The following is a 10,209-nucleotide window of genomic DNA, read 5'->3' as shown; positions in this document are numbered from 1 at the left end:
TAAAAGTCACATCATATTCTATTGAGCAGGGATTGTCTTTTACATGTTTAATGTATAGAGATGCGTACATCTAGCAGCATTGTATAAATGATAAGTAGTACGTGTAACTCCTTTTCTTATAGATTCGCACTGGCTTCCCATTAATCAATGCATAACATATAAAATATTGCTTCTAGTATTTAAAACATTATCCACCAACGAACCTCAATTTATCGACCGACTACTAATTCCATACAACACGACTCGTTCTCTTCGTTACACAACTCAAGGGTTGCTTATGGTTCCTTCTTTAAAAGTCATTGGAACCAGACGTCATGATATATTCTCAGTAATGGCCCCTCTTACCTGGAATTCCCTACCATTATATATAAGAGAAACAAAAGACCTCAAAATATTCAAAACCCATTGAAAAACTTTTATTTTTAAAGCTTCTTTTAATCTTTAAACAAAATTTTTCCTAATAATTTTACCCCAAACCTCATGTTTTTCCCTTACTTGGCTTTTCCTTTCTTCTCATCCGAAGAACAACAATTTTGTAACTTTTACCCTCCTTTTTTCCTTTCCACATGTGCCAGAGTATGTTTGTTTTGTCAGTTTGTTTTTTCCCCTTTTTTTAAAAAAAAAAAAATACTGTACAATTTATATTTTATTGTTAATCGCTTAGTATGTAATAAGCGATTCATCAAACTTGATTAAACTTGAACTTAAGGTGGCCAAACAGGTTGAAAAGGTGACGGCGAAAGCTAGAAGGATGCTAGGTTGCATAGGAAGAGTTATGGCTAGTAGGAAAAAGGAGGTATTGATGCCCCTGTATAAGACTCTGGTGAGACCTCATTTAGAATATTGTATACAATTCTGGAGGCTGCACCTTCAAAAGGACATAAAAAGGATGGAGTCGGTCCAGAGGAAGGCTACTAAAATGGTGTGTGGTCTTCATCATAATGTTTATGGGGACAGACTTAAAGATCTCAATCTGTATACTTTGGAGAAAAGGTGGTAGAGGGGAGCTATGATAGAGACGTTTAAATACCTACATAATATAAATATGAATGAAAGGAAACTCTGCAATGAGAGGGCATAGGATGACGTTAAGAGGTGATAGACTCCGGAGTAATCTATGGAAATACTTTTTTACAGAAAGGGTGGTAGATGCATGGAACAGTCTCCTAGAAGAGGTGGTGGAAACAGAGACTGTCTGAATTCAAGAGGGCCTGGGATAGGCACGTGGGATCTCTCGGAGAGAGAAAGAGATAATGGTTACTGCAGATGGGCAGACTAGATGGGCCATTTGGCCTTTATCTGCCATCATGTTTATATATTTCTATATAATAGTTCTAGTTTGTAGCCAAAATAGCAATTGGTAATTATTATTATGGCATTGTGATGTCATTAAATAAAAAGCCTTGGTTATAAATCATGCCAACAACTAACTTTCCTTCCTTATTTTTTACTTTCAATAAAACATTTCCTGTGAGAAGAATTTGATTTAAAAGACTACTGCTTTATAAATAGCTGATTTAAAAAACAACAACACAACCCTCCTAAATTTCTCCTCTAAAGATAGCAAAGCTACGACTCCACACTCAGTCTTAGTACAGTACATTTGTTGGTAAGAAGCTAAAGGCAAAGTGCAATGACAAAGGTGGAATGTGTGTTTGCCAAAGGATTGGTAGCAAATTGGAGCCGGAACATAGATCCAGTGGTTTCTATGTGCATGCGTTTCATAATACAACAACTAACGGTTTGCACTTGCAGACAATGCTGTCTTATGGTTCATAGACAACGGCGCGAAAGACAAAAGCGCGCGCCGACAATTGAGCGCAGAGCGTGCTGCCGCGCCACTCTAAATTACAGTTTTTAGGGGCTCCGACGGGGGGTTTTGTTGGGGAACCCCCCCCCAGTTTACTTAATAGACATCGCGCCGGCATTATGGGGGGTTTGGGGGGTGGTAACCCTCCACATTTTACTGTAAACTGAACTTTTCCCCTAAAAACAGGGAAAAAGTGAAGTTTTCAGTAAAATGTGGGGGGGTTACAACCCCCCACAACGCGGCGCGGTGTCTATTAAATAAAGTGGGGGGGTTCCCCCCCCATGCCCCCCCGTCGGAGCACTAAAAACAGTAATTTAGAGCGGTGCGGTGGCACGCGCTGCGCTCAATTGTCTGGGCGCGCCTTTGTCCCGGCGCGCTTTTGGCCTGACACCCTGTCTTATTGTTCTTTTTTATTATTATTTAAATTTTAGAACAGAAACAGATGTTTCCTGTAAAATGCAGCAACTTCCTTTGTGCTCCATACAGCTGGATTATGCAATCGGTTCTTCCTCAGGTCCTCGGCACTTAAGCTTTTCCCCATAGGCACGGAAACAAAACTAAAACTAAACTCAGATTAGACTTTTGGGTCATCACCAAAAGAAGCTTAACTCGGCTAACAATAAGTATAGGGATCCTTTTACTAAGGTGCGGTAGCCGATTTAGCGCACGCTAAATGCTAACATGCCCATTATAGTCTATGGATGCTTTAGCTAATTTTTAAATTAGCTACCACACCTTAGTAAAAGAGGAGGAGTATAGTACATAAATAAAAGAGAGAAAAAGAATAAACCAGAATTGAGGGAAATTAATGTGTGTGGTTTCCAAAATAATTAGCAAACAAAATTGTCTTTAAAGTTTTTTTAAATAATTGAAAGGAGCCTAGTCTAACCAGAAATGGCAGTATATCAATTAAAAAAAACAAAAAAAAAAAACCCCAATCACTTGTTTACATGGTACACTCATGAACATGCTGGACTGTGTAGGAAGGTCAGAATTACTATATGGAACCCTCCTGCTTATATCACTTTGATTGAGGGCTCCTTTTATCATGCAAACGGTAAAGCCTTTGACCGTGGGCCAGCGACTAAAATGCTCCAATGCTCATTAATGTGTAAATCTGTTTTATTGAATTATCAAATAACCAACCAATATACAATCACACAGGAAAAGAACAAATACAAAATAAAAGACCCCCCCCCCCTGCCCACCAACCACCCCTGGGAACAGCTACTCCACAAACCAAAGAAAGTGAGCAAGTCAATTCAACAATCGGCTTCTAGCAGTAGGTGTCAAGGTAGAACAAAAAGGCAACCAACAACGAAGAAATAATGTGCCCTGTTTAGAGTCCATGTCAGAAACAGCCTGGCGCTCATATCCCACCAGGTGGATCATTTGGGTCCTCCAGTGGGGGTATCCGATGCTCATTTAATTCCTACGCGTGTCGGAGCATTTACCTCGTGGGCCCATGGTAAAAGGGCTTTACTGCTGCTTGATAAAAGGAGCCTTTAATGAATTAGCCATATTGGGGGTGATTTAATAAGATTATGGGGGGGGGAAAAAAACCTGTTGCTAAAGTTTTTCCTTTTGTTTTGCTACCATGCTAAATTTACTTGCAATATAATAAGAAAAGGGGATACTTAGTAATAATGTTAGATAAGATTAAAGATAGATGAAGCTAATTTTACTTCCATTTTAACTCTACTGCTTAAAGGTGAAGGTTAAGTTTAAGGTGAAGGTTAAGTTTAATTTATGAATTCTTACCATTGAATTAAGATGACTTAGGAGTCCTAAAGCAAAGGGTTTGTGACCTCCCCCCTCCCCCAGCACACCCACCCAACCATCCCTGGAGCTGAAATGCCCTATCTCTTGCCTTGAAATCTTGATGCAGAAGGGCTCTGCTCTGGGACCAGAGATCCTCATGTACGTATATGCCCACCATTCAGTTTTCTATACTATTCTCAGGGGAACTCGGAATGGTTTACATGAATTTATTCAGGTACTCAGGCATTTTTCCCTGTCTGCCCCAGTGGGCTCGCAATCTATCGCAATGTACCTGGGGCAATGGGGGATTAGGTGACTTGCCCAAGGTCACAGGGAGCAGTGTGGGTTTGAACCCATGACCTTAGGGTGCTGATGCTGTAGCTTTAACCACCGAGCCACACTCTCCCTCCTATCACACTCCCTCATTATGTTCCCCCTTCTCCCCATCTTGATACCCTACTGGAATTCCCATATTCCTCCTCTTTTCTGACTTGCTGACCGTCTCAATGTTATTTTCAAAATGATGAGGAAGGATAGAGGGAAAGGGAGAAGGGTTTTGATATACCACCTTTCAAGGCAGTTTCCATTTGTTCAGGTCATTTATTGTCCCTCACAGTCTAATCTCTTTTTTTGTGGGGGGGGGGGGTGGGTGGAGGGTTAAGTGACTTGCCCAAGGTCACAAGGAGCTGCAATGGGAATTGAACCTGATTCTCGGAATACTGCTCTAAGCTGTAGGTTACTCCTCCACTGCTTTGAACCAGGGTTGATTAGTAGATCTCCAGACTGGGAATTCTATGTCTAGTGGTCCTCACTTTTCAGGATCATAGGTCTTTTTGTTTTTTTATTCCACATAAAATTTAAAACTGCACTTCAGGGGTTGAAGCAAAGTTTCAGTTATAAAAAAAATTGTTTTTTAAAACTGTATTTATTTATTTAATTCATTTTCTATCCCATTCTCCCCAACGAGCTCAGGTAATATATAGTTTACAGGTTACAATTTGCCATAGTTACAATGCAAGGTTTTTCAATACAAGTTTATATCCTAACTTGACACATACTGGGATCTAATACCAATATATACAGTATAAGTGGAAGGACATAATAAAAAATGTGCCTAAGTCTGAGGCTGAACGTTGACTGGTCAGAAGGCAGGCACTCCAGTTGCAGCATGAGTCAGTAGAAGACACGGGTGGGCAGTGTCCTTCTGATCGGGACATATCTGCTGGGTCCACAGGGAACCCCTGGAGCAGGAGGAGGGGCCAGGTCACAGCTCTTTTCACCGGAATTTATTCTGCTCCTGCACTAGGTTTACCTGCTTAGGCAGGTTCAGAGATGTCAGGGTGCTGCGGTGTGGTTGGATAGCCCTCTAGGGTCTCCATCCCCTTTTTCATCTCAGCCTGCTTCCTCTGGTCCAGGGCTGTCACAGGGGTCCCCTCAGCTAAGCCCAGGAGACCTTGCTGGCCACAGCATCTGGCTCCCCAGCTTCATCTGGTACCTCCCAGGTGGTGGGACCTCAGACCTCTGTGGGAGGAATTGAAGGAAGAGGAGCTCGCTCTGGAGTTGGCAAACAACTCCACAGCAGTTCGGGTCTTTCACATGGAGTTGTCCTCTTTCACTGTCTGGGCACTGGAAGCTTTTTTGTCTCTCCCCTCCTAAGTCATTGACCATGGCAATGTCCAATCCCAAGATGGTTAACAACCAGTTTCCTATGCTCCTGCCCCGTGCAGAGCTGCTCTCTGAATGGATGTCATTCAGACAGCTGCTCTGCCTGGGGCAGGAGCATAGGAAGATCGCTCATGTCCCGGTTCACTACTGGACCACCAGGGATTTTAAAGGTATGCTTTTTACTAATCAGGAAGGCAGGAGGGAGATGAGAGTTGTTAAGAGTCAAGTCAAGGTAGGAGGTGGGAGGGATCCCTTCTGTCCCGGCCCATCACTGGACCACCAGGTCTTATGGCAGGCCTGGTGGAGGCCTGCAACAAGGTCTGGGGTGGGGGCGGGTGGGTGCTGACCAAAATATAAACTGAGACCCCAATTTTGGGCCAGTTTTTTGATCCCCCAAATCTCTGTTTATATTTGAGCATATACGTTAAACACACATGGCAGACATAATGTAAATTGCTTCTTTTCCACAAAATAAGACAGTGACCTCATTTTCTAGAGTCTGATATTTTATTATTTGCATATTATCAGTTGAGCCACAGTATTTTTGGGGAAGAATAAAATGAAAGCTAGAATAACTTCTGAAAACACTTTCACTTTATCAAGGTGTTTAGGGAATGAGGATACATGCTGTTTCACAGATGCATTTGGCAATTCTTAGGAATAACTACAGCCAACAAAGCAATCCTTGAGGAAGGAGTCTGAGGAAGTGGACAACGCCCTACAGGTGTTCATTTTCTTCATTTCAAAAGTTAATGCACAATACAGGTGCCTGCAGGTCCATACCAAACACACGTCCTTGTGCAGCTCTTTTCCCACACAATTTGCTGATATTTCATCTGTGCACCGTGCTATCCACTTCCATTTTGCAACGCAGGCTTGGCAATTCAATTCACAGAACTGATGACAAATATAGGTATTTCTATTCAAAAGTAAAAGTAAAGATGGTCCATATCGAAGGTACTCCTGTTATATATTAGATACCTTTACAGGGTAACGGTCTGATATCCTCTTCTCTGTGTTTACTTTATTTTCCTAGAGAGGTAAATTAAAAAAAACATCAAAAACCTTTTAGTGCTATTCATAATGCACTGATAGTACAGTCAATTTCAAAAATTCATTCCTCCAGTCATTTGTAAATGATTCAGATCCAAGGTTACTCTGCAATCTCAGTCCTGGATCGAAATGGCAAAATGAATTGCACAGCTCTTCACGTGCAGTTTAACAGCAAAGCTGTCGTGAAGCTATCAAAGCACTGCAGCTGAAGATTTATTGTCGTGTCTCGCAAACTTTGTCGAGCTGCGGCACGCTAAATGTGGTGGTCGTGGCTTGAGCTATCAGTAGGGGGTGCCAGAGAAGACGCATAGAGAGGAGAGGTGCTGGCACTTGCTGATTGCCTATAGGATGTGCCTCTCACCACAAGAGGCACATCCTGTAGGTAGTCAAAGCCTCTCCTCCTCCCCAGCGTCTTGTGGCACACCTGAAATTTCAGAAGGTGCAATAGTGTGCCATGGCACACAGTTTGCAATACACTGATTTATTGCATGGAATCCATTTCAAATTTACTAATGTATTACATTTGTAAAATGTAGGACATCTCCTTTCCACAAACAGTGCAATTGTAAATCTTAATTTTTGGAAACATTTCAGGCTTGCTATGTGGAATACTTCAGGGAGTCACCAATTCTTTCTAATATTTTTATGTTTTGAGATCAATACAATTGGACATAAGAGCCCTGATTCTATAAACGGTATCTAACATGTACACTTCTCCCTCTGAATCTGCGGTTTCAGTATCCGCGGATTCGGTTATTCATGATTTTTTTTTTTTTTTACAAACAAACTATCTTCATTTTTTGGCTATTTTTAAGTCGTCCAAGCCTCCCCTCGAGACTACAACGGGAACTTCCTGCAGCCATTCTGATGATAGCTCTGCACGAGGCTGGAGCATAGGACGATTGGCTCCTGCCCCGCTTCACCGCTAGACAAATCATGGGCTGCATACGAAGGGGTTTCGTCAGTCGTAAGGCGGAAGTCATTATGCCATTGTATAGATCCATGGTGAGGCCTCACCTGGAATACTGTGTGCAATTCTGGAGGCCGCATTATCGCAAGGATGTGCTGAGACTGGAGTCGGTGCAAAGAATGGCCACCCGGATGGTCTCGGGACTCAAGGATCTACCATACGAAAAACGGCTTGACAAATTACAGCTATACTCGCTCGAGGAGCGCAGAGAGAGGGGGGACATGATCGAGACGTTCAAGTATCTTACGGGCCGCATCGAGGCGGAGGAAGATATCTTCTTTGTTAAGGGTCCCACGACAACAAGAGGGCATCCGTTGAAAATCAGGGGCGGGAAACTACGAGGTGACACCAGGAAATTCTTTTTCACTGAAAGAGTGGTTGATCGCTGGAATAGTCTTCCACTACAGGTGATTGAGGCCAGCAGCGTGCCTGATTTTAAGGCCAAATGGGATCGGCACATGGGATCTATTCACAGGGCAAAGGTAGGGGAGGGACATTAAGGTGGGCAGACTAGATGGGCCGTGGGCCCTTATCTGCCGTCTATTTCTATGTTTCTAGACCACCAGGTAAGGTTCTGGGGACGCAGGAAGGAGGCGGAGGTGGGTCAGAGCCGGCCGAGAAGTTATTTGCAATTTTTCACACTTCGCAGTCTGGCTCTGCACCTAACCCCCGCGAATACCGAGGGAGAACTGTAGGTGCCAAGGCGTACGAGTGTCAATCATAAGTTAGGCACCATTTACAGAATTGCGCCAAGCAGTGCCTAAAGTCCATCATTGCACTACTAAAGGACAAACTTTCTGACATCAGGTGACGTATTATTGACACAGTGGAAAGTGGGGGATGGGTGGTGATACTCAAGGAAAGCTTAACTATAAAGAGCAAAGGTGGATTTTTTAAGAGTCTTATGGCTTGAATAAGGAAGTGGAGTGGATGACATTAGTCTAGCCCATTTAACTAAACTTTTAGTCACATGATCCCAGTGTTCTCATCTGTTGTTTGAACGCCGCAGTCATGTTTCATTTCTCATTTGAACTTGGAAGGAAGAACATTATATAGTGAAACTTTTGTGGGTAGTTTTTTCTAATGAAATATTTAATAGGTCTGTTAAAATCACTTTCTATATATATCATTTTCAGTAGGGGGAGATTGCCTTGAAACAGCCTATATTGGCAAAACATGGATTCATGTCAGCAAAACTAACCCCATGATATGAATGCAGATAAGTGTTTTGTCTTTTTTTAAAAAAATATATCACGTTTGAGAAGTCAATAAATTTAGAGTGAAAAATGTACATACAAAAAAAATCTTTGCTTTGGACTGATGAAGAGAATTGGTGAAATTAACTCCCTTTGACATTGCACTGAGTTCTGATGGTCCTAAGGAGTGAATGAAAGTGTTTCTATACAGATATTTTGAATAAGCAGTGCTGTGGATTAAACATATGTTATTGCTTGTTCCTAAGACTTTTCTAGTCAAGTGCCTAGAATTCTTCTTTGAGTGTTTGGAAAGCCATCAGTAAAGCATATCTCGCGTAGGAAAACTAGGAACATCCCTCCCCTTTAGAACCACAGAACTCTGGAACAATCTCACATCCCCGCTCAGAATTTCAAGCTCCCTCCAATCCTTCCGCAAACACCTGAAAACTTGGCTCTTTTCAAAAATCTAACACCTCCCGCTCTTTGGTACCCTGTCCCTCTTTATCTTCCTAGCTTCTTTCCTATAACCCTTCATTGTAGCTCCTTTTCAACCTAACCCTGTAAACTGTGCCTAGCTCTACGCTTGTGGAGATGGTGCGGTATACAAACCTAAGGTTTAGTTTAGTTTAGATGACCACACCAAAGTGTACGTGTTTACGTGTATGTTAAATTTCTGTTATTTTCCACAATAAAGTGCAGACATTGAAGGTTTGAGCGACCCCAGGAAGGGCTTAAAAAATTGTTTTACAATTATTTTCTGATCAAGCACAAACAAATTCATGGGAAAAACTTCAATTTGCATAGTTTTTCAAGATTTAGGTTTTTCTGGACAACCCTACTGTGGAGGTTTGGAATGATCTCTCTTCTTTCACTAGACTACAATCATCTTATGAAAAGTTTTGCAAACTTTGCAAGATTGAATTATTCCAAAAATCTCTAGGTTAAAGTTTTATCGAACCTTGATCTTAGATTTGTATCTCGCTTGCAATGTATTTGAATTCATTTTCTCTTTGTTAACCATTTTGGACTTTAATTGGGGATAATACACTTATATGAAATCTAGATGAGATTAAATTTTGCTATTAGAAGTGTTTGTGAATTGAACATCAAATCCCTCACATTGGAAAGTATGCACAAAACTAACCCATTTAGAGAAATTGCTCCCAAAGGAAGCTCTCTGGCACAATGCAAGTACGAGCTATGGTGAATGTTAGTAGTAAATTTGAGAGACTGAGATCATACTCTGTATATCCTGGCTTAGAAGTAAGGTTCATTCCTGTCATGATATGTGCAAAACTAAGGGGTCCTTTTACTAAGGCACGCTAGCCGTTTCAGCGCATGCTAAATATTAACGTGTGCTAAACACTAATGCATCCATCCTATATAATAAAGAGCTAGCCGCGCATGCGCACTCCTATTTGCATGTTCTGTGCGGTGTAGGTCTGTGGCCGCAGGAGTGGGCATGCGCGAGTCCCCAGCCGCGGCTCGAGGCGTATGCGCCAGTTAGCTGCATCGGGGACAGGAGCGGCTCTGGCAGCGGATGGCGGGAGGAGGGCTCATGGTCCTGCCGCCGCTGCCGCTCCTGTTCACAGCGGCCTGCACGTCGCCGACTCACCCCCCTCCCGCAACAACCGCTCCCGCTCCTGTTCTTCCCCTCCCTCCAGTCACCGCTGCCATTCCTATTTAAAACGGCCTGCTGAGGTTCGCGGCCGGCTGTAGCGAACCTCGCAGGCCGCTCTCCACGTGGTAGCACG

At 42.6% G+C, this 10,209-nt stretch overlaps 1 protein-coding gene across 9 annotated transcripts in view; it reads right to left on the bottom strand.

The window, feature by feature from the left end:
• Window positions 1-5,507: 5,507 nt before the first annotated feature.
• The window catches only part of GTF2I (general transcription factor IIi), a 158,699-nt gene continuing 153,997 nt past the window's right edge, over window positions 5,508-10,209 (bottom strand). For 5 of the 9 annotated variants that reach the window (XM_033922225.1, XM_033922228.1, XM_033922231.1 and 2 more), the window contains one exon: window positions 5,509-6,268. The gene's annotated coding sequence lies outside the window, so the exon portion shown is untranslated. Of the gene's footprint in view, window positions 6,269-10,209 lie in introns of all 9 variants that reach the window. The other 4 variants (XM_033922230.1, XM_033922229.1, XM_033922223.1 and 1 more) reach the window with 2 other exon arrangements.

This window comes from Geotrypetes seraphini, chromosome 15, assembly GCF_902459505.1.
Source record: "Geotrypetes seraphini chromosome 15, aGeoSer1.1, whole genome shotgun sequence".
In the NCBI taxonomy this organism is placed as follows: domain Eukaryota; kingdom Metazoa; phylum Chordata; class Amphibia; order Gymnophiona; family Dermophiidae; genus Geotrypetes; species Geotrypetes seraphini.
Note: the sequence above shows the minus strand (reverse complement) of the source record. Positions and strands in the feature narration are given on the sequence as shown.